This window comes from Nothoprocta perdicaria, unplaced genomic scaffold (genome assembly GCF_003342845.1).
Source record: "Nothoprocta perdicaria isolate Ctin4 unplaced genomic scaffold, notPer1 scaffold_111, whole genome shotgun sequence".
Lineage (NCBI taxonomy): Eukaryota > Metazoa > Chordata > Aves > Tinamiformes > Tinamidae > Nothoprocta > Nothoprocta perdicaria.
In genome coordinates this window covers 947,472-958,618 of record NW_020454217.1, presented here as the reverse complement: position 1 = coordinate 958,618, position 11,147 = coordinate 947,472, and the positions used below count along the sequence as shown (strand labels likewise).

The window sequence follows — 11,147 nt, the reverse complement described above, 5'->3', positions numbered from 1 at the left end:
CATTAATTTCCTAAAAAAATTTGTTCAACAACAGAACCCCAAACCAAAACCCAAGTAAAACTCAGTATAAAATTCTTGCAAGCCTTAAGAAACCTCACCCTTGGCAAGGTTTACTTCACTATCAAATGCAAGATTAAACCAATAAATAAAAAGAAACTGTACATTTAAGAAGGGCATCAAAAAGTTGAGGAGAGTTACTGGCTCAAAGTTGCAAAAACTTCTAAGTTTCCCTTGAGACACAGTATTACTCTGCTTTGCATGATAGCAGAGTCATTCAGATTCCGCCAGATTCCTCAAGGACTTTCACCTCTCATCAATCATTAGAAATTGCACCCAAATATATATGAATGGCTATAGGGGAACACAAAATATCTACGCTGGTGCCAAATGCCAGAGCTAAGCTGCAGTGAAGAGGGAGGCCCTGGCGAGTCTGAGAAACAGCTCCTGGCACATGCTGAGCCTGGGATGCACCCCGAAATAGCAGGATCTCTGGTTCACTCACACGAGAGGCTAATCGCTCGGCATCAGGCAAGAGATCGCAGCACATTTCAGCATGAGATCATTTCCCTACTGGATAGCAAACATCGTAGAGCCTCTTTATGCTGATTCCATACATATAAATACGCTGGTCAATCTCATCACCAACACATCAAACTGGTGCTCTCCCGGCTCAGCATTATGCAACTTGGCTTCACTTGAACAGCAACACACCCTGACATACAGATATAGGAAGGGTATTTTAATCCGGCTAGACTGCCAGTGAAACCGAGTACAAATGCTATTCAGCTCCCCCACCCCGCCCCTTTGTTCCTGGGTTTATTTTGTGAGAACATTTGTCCTGTAAACAAGAAAGAAATCATGTGGCTCTTCCCTTCATTTTAAAAATAATCGCAGAAGCTTTTATAGGTTGACACTGTGTGATGCTGAGTATCTACCCTTTCCTGGGAGCAGAATCGGGTAATAGCATTTTTTTTTTCTGTTACAAAGCACAGAAAGTGACATTTCATTCTCTTCTGTATGAGCTTCTTTCCCTGAGTCCAGAGCTCTGCTGATCAAATCTCAATTCAGAGCTGGAGAAGCAGAGGACAGAATCATAGCCAACTATCAGATGTACCAGTGATATTGACTTAAGAGTGAAAACACGTAACTTATCACATTGGGAGGCAATCTAACTGCTGCTTGACTGCTGAAGACCAAGACAAAACAGCCAAATTGCTGCCATGCACACAACAGAGCTGTTCCAAACGCCTCCAGTAAGTCCAGTACATGCAGGATATACATGTTTGGATCAGCAGCGCCATCCGTCTGTGTTGGGACTGAGGGGTGCTGAAAGCAGGGGGACTCAGCGTGGGTATGTGCATGTGCCAGGGAAGCGTCTGCCTGCAACAGCGTGCAGGACGCTGCTCTTTCTCATCACGGACCTGTACTTGCACCCCTGCACAGGTCAGTAGTGCAGGGATATTCAAATTCTCCTACGAATTTCTCCAGCTGATATCAAATATCAAATACCGAAAGGCATGCTGCTTACAAGGGCTCTGGACTTGCATGCTCCCTTTCTCAACTGTAAACAAGCTTGTTTGAAACAGAAGTCATAGACAGGGCTCTTACAGTCACACTTGCTGCACTGCAGTGAGATATCAGCTGTAGGGACCCGTTTCTGGGATATCTATAATACTGGAATATAGTTACTTAATTCCACAAAGGGGAAAAAAAAAAAAAAAAAAAAGAAGCAGAGTTCAGAGCGCAGAGCTCCATATTGGCTGTCCCTGGCCTAAGTGTGGCTTGGGATGATGTTAGGATGACAACTAAGGATCCCAGCCACAGTGGAGAATACACAATTGTCCCCATGTGACATGAAAGCTGACACTGTCCACAGCACACAATTTTAGCAATTAGACATTTATTATGAATACCCAGCAGCTGCAGCTGGGATTAATTTCAAGTGTGAAGTGCTTGCATTCCCTTTATATAGAGGCTAGAAGGGAGAGTCAGCAGCTGCTTAGGTTATTAGTCTTCAGCTAAAAGTCTGCAAGCTTCTGACCTCAAATATTTTGCCTGGACTTAGTGGCTCCATGAACATACAGCTGCAAAGGCCACAGAAATGGATTTGTACTTGCTGTGATAGGGAAGTGTCTTCTCAGCTCTGTTCAGCTACTCAGAGTAGCTGAATTTGTCCACTTTTGATGGATGCTCCTAATAATGACTTCTTTTTCACTTGGGACTGTTATAACTAACAAATATCTCGTGTCATTTTCTAAAAAGATACTATTAGTATTTATTCCCTTGCTCAAACCAATGCAATGAGATGGAAATTATGTGAAGATCTGAGAGTTCATTACACTGGTTCAGCCTAGCTATAACCTTGCTAGCTAGGAAGAGATGACTCAAGAAAATCATCCATTGTTAGTCCAAGAAGCATTTGATAAATTTTTCAGAGAAGCTGTTTCAATTTTGCTGGTATCAAGAGCTTGTTCCTATCAGCAAGGAAGTCTTGTGGTTGAATTTTTGTGTTTAGTGAAAAGTCTTGATAAAAAGACAAGTTCTGCAGTTGAGCAGGATGGAATTTGTGGTCATCATATTGACTCTATTGTGCCCTGAAGCAATGGCTGATGTGGTGGTTCCTCATGAACTTATGGCCAGCAGGACATCAATGAGCTAAATTAGTTGTGAGCTGCTGAAAGAGATGTTAAAATGGTTGCTTATCATCTTAAGTGAACGGGGGCAAGAAGAGTGAAGTCCAGCATAATTATGGCACACTCTTCTGCAAAGATCATAAAATCATAGATGCTGAAGGTAGTACCTATTTGTGATTATTGGGCTGTCAAAAAGCACTGTGTACTGAGAGCATGGTGCTCTTATGTTGCACCTGAGTAGCTCAAGGGCTTCTCCTGCTAGCGCCATCTCTGTTTAGAGCATACTAGCTTCAGCAAGATGATTTTTAGCCAGTTGAAGATAAGGGTTGATTATGGGGGAAGGCTTGAACTCATTTATGGTATCTCAAGAAGCTGACAGCTATTCAGGTCATAGCCTTCAATTCATATACATTATGAGCTAAAGAGCTTACCACCTGCCTTGAGAAACAGAATATCTGAGATACAGCTAATCCACAAGTAAAACTACTGACTCATTACAGAAACAGGATTATTAGCTCAAGTGAAATATTTCAAATAGGACAGTTAAAAATGAGTTGAAATGTCTGCTCAAACATGTTTGTTTCTAAATTCTGGTTTTGAAGGAACATTTCAGTGGTCTGTTTTAAGTACTAAATTATGGAACCTTACAACAAGTCTACAAGAAATAGACATTTAGTATTTATAACACAGTAATACCAAATAAAATGCAGTTTATAGATGGGATAACACTTCTATCTGTGGTGAATTTTTCATTCCATCTCATTGAGCTTCATTAACCCATATTCCAGAGATTCACTTACATTTTATAAAATCTATATAGATTGAATTTACATAATTTGTTCTTGCAGGTATTTGTGTCAAGACAAAGTTGGCAGATCCTTATGCTGTGATTAGTGTTCTATATTTTAAATGTCTGTCAGCAGCTGATCTAAAACTTGAGCTCATACAGGACCTAGTCTGACTCCCTTACCAGCTCTTGGACAAGGACACAACTTATGACTTGCAACAGAAAACTCATGATAAGCACAGAAACAAAACACTTCCTATGTGCAAAGCGGGGCCTTCCTTATCTGTCATCTTCTGGGAAGCATGTATATCCTGCCCTTAGTTGTACGGCCTCTGTGGGTACAGCTACATTACCAACCAGTGCAGCACACAGGCAGACTGTGGCGTAATTTGTTACAGCAAATCCTGTTGCTACCAGGAGGAGGTCGCATGTCTGAAGCCTGTAGCATGCAAGGACAGAGCAGCGACCGCTGAGGGCCTGGATTCCACCCCAGCAGGGGACAGGGTCTGTGTCACCTCTGCGGGAGTTCAAATTTGGGCTCGGCCTGGAATGAAATACATAACCATTTAATGAGGAGCAGTGAGTGCTTTTAGTTCACAAGGCAACAGAACACAGCATATGCTTGTGTTAGTCCCTAGTTTTGTCTCAAGTGATAGCTGAAGTAGCTGTCTGAAAGAAAATACATGCCTAAGAGATCATTAACCTATTCATTGTTATTTTTTTTTCTGATGAAAGTTTATTTCTGCTGAGCTTGGATCTTACACTCATTACCTTAGCTAGAAGTCTGCTATATGTTTTCTTGTCAGGCATCCCCCCATGTTGCCCTTTTGATTTGTCTGGGAAGTCAATTGATGGGGCTCACTGAATGACTTGAAAGAACTGGGGATCACTTGGTGTTGGGCATTTATTTCTCAGAAAAATGCCTATGTTGCAAAAACAGAATGAGGTTGGTAAACCAGAACATGTGGGGTGGCACTAGGCCTTAAAACCCAGAAAGTCAGTCTCTGGCACAAAGCAAATGTGAAGCGATCTTTCTACAAGATCTTTTTCTTTTAAACTAAGAGAGAATAAATAAATAAAAAAAAAAATCTCTAAAGCAATCTAAAGCCACATGCCATTGCCTTCCATGGAGAAGCCACCTATGTGAAAGAGGTGAAAAAGATAAGTCATGTGCTGTCGCATATTCTGGTTTTAACTAAGCCTATGCTATCTTACACATATAAGCAACAGCAACAGTCATGTGAGATAAAAATGCCGAAGAGGATGCAGAAATCTCAGTGCTACTTTACTTACAATACCTGGACACCACTGCCAATCTTTTGATTTTTTTTTTTTATCGATTCACCTGCAATAGTGTGATAGCAGGTTTAAATAACTCTTTAAAGGTAAATGCCAATCTATCACTGGGAGAGCAAAGGGACTTCACTAGATTTCAAAATGCATGGCATATACTTTATCAAATTTCTATCTGTTTATCTCTGAAAAGTATACCATGGTAAGAGAGAAATAAGAAAAAAAATCTGTACGGCCAAGCTTTAACCTAAGGCAACGTGCAAATCTCTCCATGATGATTTCACAGCAGTGAAGGAAGAAGAAGGGAGACATCTCAATTCCAAACAAGACATTGGTCTGCCTAATACTGATGTCCTAGGGATAATTATGCCATCCTGATTATATTAAAATGCAGCAGTAATTTATCTTAGTCATATGATTGCTGGAACTTTCATCTGTTTGTTCTTATTTGTTCACATACTCATGCTCTAAAGAAAAACCTCTAAGCACCACATAGTGTGTTTCCAGCCGCTGTAACTGCACACAGAGGTGTCCACACAGAGGGATTCTGTTTCCAGGCTGACACCTAAGTCCTTTGCTATTTCTGATAGCTCAATTAATTGCTAAGTCCAGCATGTTTGGCTTTATTTTCAGTAAGAAATGGGTGAACTAGTCGCTGAATGTATTAGATACATTGCACTTCACTGGGGACTTCTGTGCCCGCTCCTTAGCCTAGGAACAGAGTATGTGCAAGGAAGACAGGCACTTCCCTGCAAGTAAGAAATTGCTTCAGAATTGCCAAGCACATTTACCTTGGTGCTTACAGGTGGCAGAGGCTCTACTGAGGCTCAAAATTTCTTTTTTTTTTTTAATATATATATATATAGCTCATACACATGTCAAAGAAACACTATCACTATGCGCAAGCTGTAAGGTGTATCCCTGCCAATGCTATTAGACCACAGTAAACAAAGAAAACGTTTGTCTTCTGCCCATGATATGAGGGCTCTCCATTAACAGACACAGCTGAGGTGTCGCTATGTAGAAAAATAACATATTAGTTAATGAGTATGTGAAATAAATGGAAAAAAACCATACATTTGGAGAGATTATTGGTGTGCATGTGAGGCTTGCCCCTCCAGTGGAGACAAATGTGAGATGCACGTACAAACAAAGCGGGGAACATCGGCTATGCCGAGCAGAGAACGGCCAGCGTGGAACAAGGTGGAATGTGTGCTGAATTCAACAGCAGGATCACAGACGCCTGCGGCAACTGCTCTCAATACATTACAGATAGATCAAAGAAAAATAGAATGCTTTGATAAGAGATTAACAAGTGCCATTCTCATATGCTGCAATTAGGAAAGACATCACATTTTAACCCCTTAACCAAGGTATTATTTCTAGTGAATTATTTATGAAAGACTTTTAGCACTCAGGAATAGACACGGCTTTTTTCACTGTCTTCATTCTGTTACACTCAGGCACCAAACAAACACACAACCATTATTTTTATACATGTGCTAATAGTTCCACTATGGGGCATGGGTCTGGAGGGGGACGAGGGGGTTGATCAATTTTAGCAAGATTGTGTGGGATGCCGCAGCAAAACAACTGGAGCTACCCGAGTTACTAGCTAAGTATCTACACACTTCTAATAAAGAGCAGAAAAGCAAAATTGAATGTGCTTTCATCTATTTCCTATAACCTTTTATTGCCCTCAAAGGTAATGCATACATGCACATGACTTCTTTTTACAACCTAGTAAAAAAAGTAGTTCTTGGAAAGGTCAGTGGAAAATAAAGCCTTAAATAAAGTCATAAGTTCTGACAAATGAGAATTTCTTTCCATCATCTTATCTGAGATGTGAAGGCTGGATTTTTTGTTAACTTGCAGCCAGCGTGGGAAGGTGCATTCTGACTGTCCCCTTTCAGCGTCTGAACCCTGGGACTGCCAAGCTATTTGCTGATGCCTGATGCTACCTTCGGAGCACAAAGGACAGAATTTTCCCAAATATGAGCACTTTGATGTAGTAGTTATCTAAAAAAAATGTCTTTGGGAAAAAAAAAAGCCCTTCACAGGACTACTTCACCATTTTGAAAAATTGGTTCAGACAGTAAAAGCCAACTCTTGCATTGTATCATTACAGCCTCATGTTTTCATATTCCAGAACTACTTCATCCACACATTTTCCATCTAATGGCTAAATCTGCCATTTTCTCCCACTCATTCCTGGTTGTGCAGCTCATAAGGAGAGAGCCATCCGTGGCTGCAAGGTGCATGTGGTACTTGCCTTTCCTTTCTCCATCAGCTGGCACTGGCAATTCTGCCATTTTGCCTGTAACGAATTCCCTGGATTGTCCACCTTGGGGTGTGTGCTCCAGTGCAAAGCCTGGAGAGCAACTCTTACCACACAATCCTCTCCCATGAGATGATGCCTTCATCCCCTCGCAGACAGTTTATAGTCACCCAAGAAGATGGGCACAGGCAAGTGAGACTGTTTCTCCACTTTCTCAATTTTCTCTTGCTTTCCTCTGGAACAAGAAAGGAAGTATATATCCACATTTCTTCACCATGAACTTCAGTGTTACATTTGGATTAAGGCTGTCTTGTATCTTCCTCCTCAGCACCCTGTAGGGAGGAATAGGAAAGTTCTCTGTTGTTCCTGCCACTCTGTGGAGAGAGCGACACACTTGGCTTTTGGCCATTCTCAGATGGACTGAAAAGACGCAAACAACAAAGCTTATAGAAAAAATCTTGCACAGTACTTGAGCTAGATATAAGGGTAAAGAACTGGCTTAGCACAGCCTCAGCAAGAACTGGCTACTCACTGGCTAGTGACTTTTCTCATTCCTTAATGTGACTGAGTACATGTTGTGAAGACTGCAGCACAGTCTCCCTTCCAATTGTCTCTGGTGCAAGGGTGCCTATGCTGAGATATAATAGCTATGGAGAAGGGTTTGGGTGTTTTATCTTGCCAAGTAGTAACTCAACACAGGCCCAAAGAAACCAATTTAGATTCCAATTCCTCTTTCCTTCTCTTCAATGAAGTCTGCAATTTTTTTTTTTTGTCTTAATTCATCTAGTATATATTTGCCTTTGATTATAAGACTGTAAGGTTTTTTTTTCTTTCCATCTTTTAGCATTTTTATCATATGCATTCTACATGTACCAATCTATCAATTTATCAAAAGAGAATTTTCCCTCTGTGTTTGCAGGCACGGAAGTATTTATCTTCTATCCCCAATAGGATGTCCAACATAATTCGATGTAATGCAATTCCAAAGTTGCATCAATCCTCTTCCACCCTCATTGGAATTATGGCAATCATGGGAAATATTTGATAAAAATAGCCTGAATACTAAATCAGAAGTATCTTAGTGCCAATGAAACCTTATCTGATGAAAGGAGGGAGAAAAGCTTTTCAACAAATTTAATCTGAAGCAGATTTATGCTTGTACATTTTAATTGCAAAACATTAAAAAAAAAAAAGTTGTTTTTTTCCAGGTAGTGGTGATTTTTAGAAGCTCTTCCACTTGTATTTCTAACCTTACAGAGGTTTCAATACATGCGAGAGAGGCTTCTGAGCCTCAGTGCCTGTATGATGCCAGTGGTGTGACATAGTATAGTTTCGCAAAGAGACAACAAAATCCATTTTCTATCAAAATATCCTCATATTTTTAAGCAAAATCCACCCAATTCTTTCACGTCTTGATTCCCTGAGCTCCCTTTTACACACGAGATACAGGCGCCTCACTGAGGTAGCGCGACTGATTTGCATCTGCAGACCTCGCCAGCCAGAGTCTGGTGCCCACAAAGCAGAGAAGCAACTTTTTGTTCTTCCTGAGAACCCAATTTATTTCCCACAGTGAAAAGGATGAAAGGCGACCACAGGCAAGCCTGCCTGGGACAAAGGGGAGAGGGTTAACTGAAGCTTTATCAAGAAAGAATAAGACTCTCTAAATGCAATGAAAGCCCCTTCGTGTGGTTTGACGCAAAACAGACCTTGTTAAATAAGTCTCTTTCTACAGGTTGACGTGTCTGGTTGAGGCCAATATTCACACTACTGCAGTTTACTTGGGTCTTGCCAAAGCATTTCATGTCACAACATATGACGGCATGTTTAAAAAGTATGCTTTATATGGAATTAAAAGGATGCACTTCAGAAGAACTGAAAACTGGCTCACTGACAGATCGCACAATGTCAATCTCAGAGTGCAGAGAGTAACAAGAGGAACTATTTCTAGCAGATTCCCACAAGGATCAGTTCCTGGCCCAACATCGTTTAGTATTTTCATCACGTGTCCAAACAATGATGTAAAATCAATCCCAAGATGGTTGGGGTGGGAGCACTTGCCGTGTGAGAAGAGGCTGAGGGATGTGGGCTTGTTCAGTCGAGAGAGGGAGAGTGAGTGAACATGTGCTTGAGTACAGGGCAGCGAGCAGGAGCCGGCCAGGAGCTGGGGGGAGGCTGCCACGAGGACAGAGCCAGGCTCTTTACACGGGTGTATGGCACGAGAGGGAGCTATGATGGTCAGAAATTGAAGCAGAGATATAGAGATATATAAAAAGAATTTATTATGTGATAGCCAGGCAAAGGATCAGGATGGCCAGATGGGAGGCAAAATCTTCACCCTTGGAGGTTTTTAGCATCAGACAGGACAAAGCCACAAACGAGCTTTTCTGAACTCTATTTTGCCCCTGTTTTGAACAAATGTTTGGATGAACTGACCTCTCAAGGTCCTTCCTTTTATGACATGTTATGACTGTAATTTGGTTGATCATGCCTGGGGAAAGTCTTGGGGATCCAGTCAGATAACTGCTTCAACATGTGCAGTAGGACAATGCCACAGGGAAAAGCAGTGGCTGGATGCCACTGCCGAGCCTATTCTGGGAGAAGCCAACATTCCAGATACCACGTCCGGACTTGAACGACAATAGGAACCCAGGAGAGAATTCAGAGAGCACTGCAAAAGTGATATCAAGGCTGAAGTCTTTGGCTGTGATGTTCTCCAGAGATGTTATTTGGCCACTCAGCAGCACTGCATGGAAATGGGCCCTTGTTGCGGGGTGGAATGGGAGCGGGCAGTCACGAGTGACCACGGCCTCCTCACAAGCAGCCCGTGGGCTCCGGCTCCACTGGCACAGGGAGCTGTCCTGCATCTCCTCAGCTACCAGCCTGGCTCCATCAGCCAGTAGACAGGAGGGCAGGCAGGACTTCAATTTTTTTCTGCTCCAACAAAGAACAGTCCAGTCCATGCGAGGCAGCATTTCAGACAGCTATTTGTACCACACCTCACATGTATGTAGCAAGAGGGCACGGTACTACTGGGAGTGAGCAGTCCTTCCAACTTTCAGGTGAGGATAGAGCAAGATCCAGTAACAGGAAGTGTTAGGTTAGACAACATGAAATTTGAAATGAAACAGTGAGGGAATGTTAAAAATTGTCACATCTTACCTGCAGTGTAGCTGGACTCATCCTTGCTGCCAGTTAAACACACCAAATACGCCTTACTGCCAGCATCCAGCCACAGTAGGTGGGTGTTGCATTAGGTTAGACTATGGGTCAAAGGACCGGGATTTGCAGGTTTGCTCTCAGTGTAGGGTTAATAACTTGTCCTGTGGTTCTCTCATTTTAAGACCTTTAGATTTCCAACTGGCTTGAGGTAGTTGATAAGCTTGAATGGCAGAAACCTTTCACACAACACCCCAGCAGTGCCAGCAAGTCCTTTTGCAACAGCTGAGGGAATATTCTGTTCACATGAAGAGAAGATTATCAGAGGAGAGCTGGGCAAGCTGGCCCTTGAATTAGGCTGCTGGCTATGAAGGCCAAGCACCCGGTGGATAAATCCAGGACCGGGTAACACATAGGAGTGTGTTTGACTGCACTTGCTTCCTACCGAGAACACGTAGGGAGAGGCACTCAGATTCGTGTGCATCACATGAATGCCATCAGGGAAAAACTCAAGGCCTGTGCTGCATTTAAATCCTTTGTTTTTGAATATAAATCACAGATTTTTTTCTATTACGTGAAAATCCTAATGCCCTGATGTCATTCAGGGCGGGTATTTTTAAGCCCTATAGTGAGTGATGCAACTATCAACTCATTGCTATTTTGGGATTTGACATGGGAGGACTCTTCTGTCCAGAAACCTGCCAGACTATGAGACTTTACATCTTTTATAATAGGTGATTTGAACCAATGGAATCTATAGCCACATCCTGCTGTTAATAATTTCTTATATTCTAATTTTGCAGTTAACACTGACTTGACATTCTTAAGTGAAATTCTTTTTTTTCTCCCCCTCAAAGAGACAACGTGTTTAGCAACTTTTATCAAAAAAAAAAAAAAAAAAAAGAAAGAAAAGAAAAAAAGAAAAAATCCCAGCCCACTGAAGTCTCTGGGATGTTTTAAGGAACTCTCATAATACTTCCCTGTTCGTTTTAGAAAAAGA

General features: G+C 41.8%; 1 long non-coding RNA gene across 1 annotated transcript; it reads right to left on the bottom strand.

The window, feature by feature from the left end:
* Positions 1-9,856: 9,856 nt before the first annotated feature.
* LOC112957956 lies at positions 9,857-10,581 on the bottom strand. Its single transcript, XR_003251304.1, has 2 exons — positions 10,151-10,581; positions 9,857-10,043 (listed from the first exon to the last, which is right to left on the bottom strand). It is a non-coding gene; the product is annotated as an uncharacterized LOC112957956 (long non-coding RNA).
* Between the last annotated feature and the right edge of the window lie 566 nt (positions 10,582-11,147).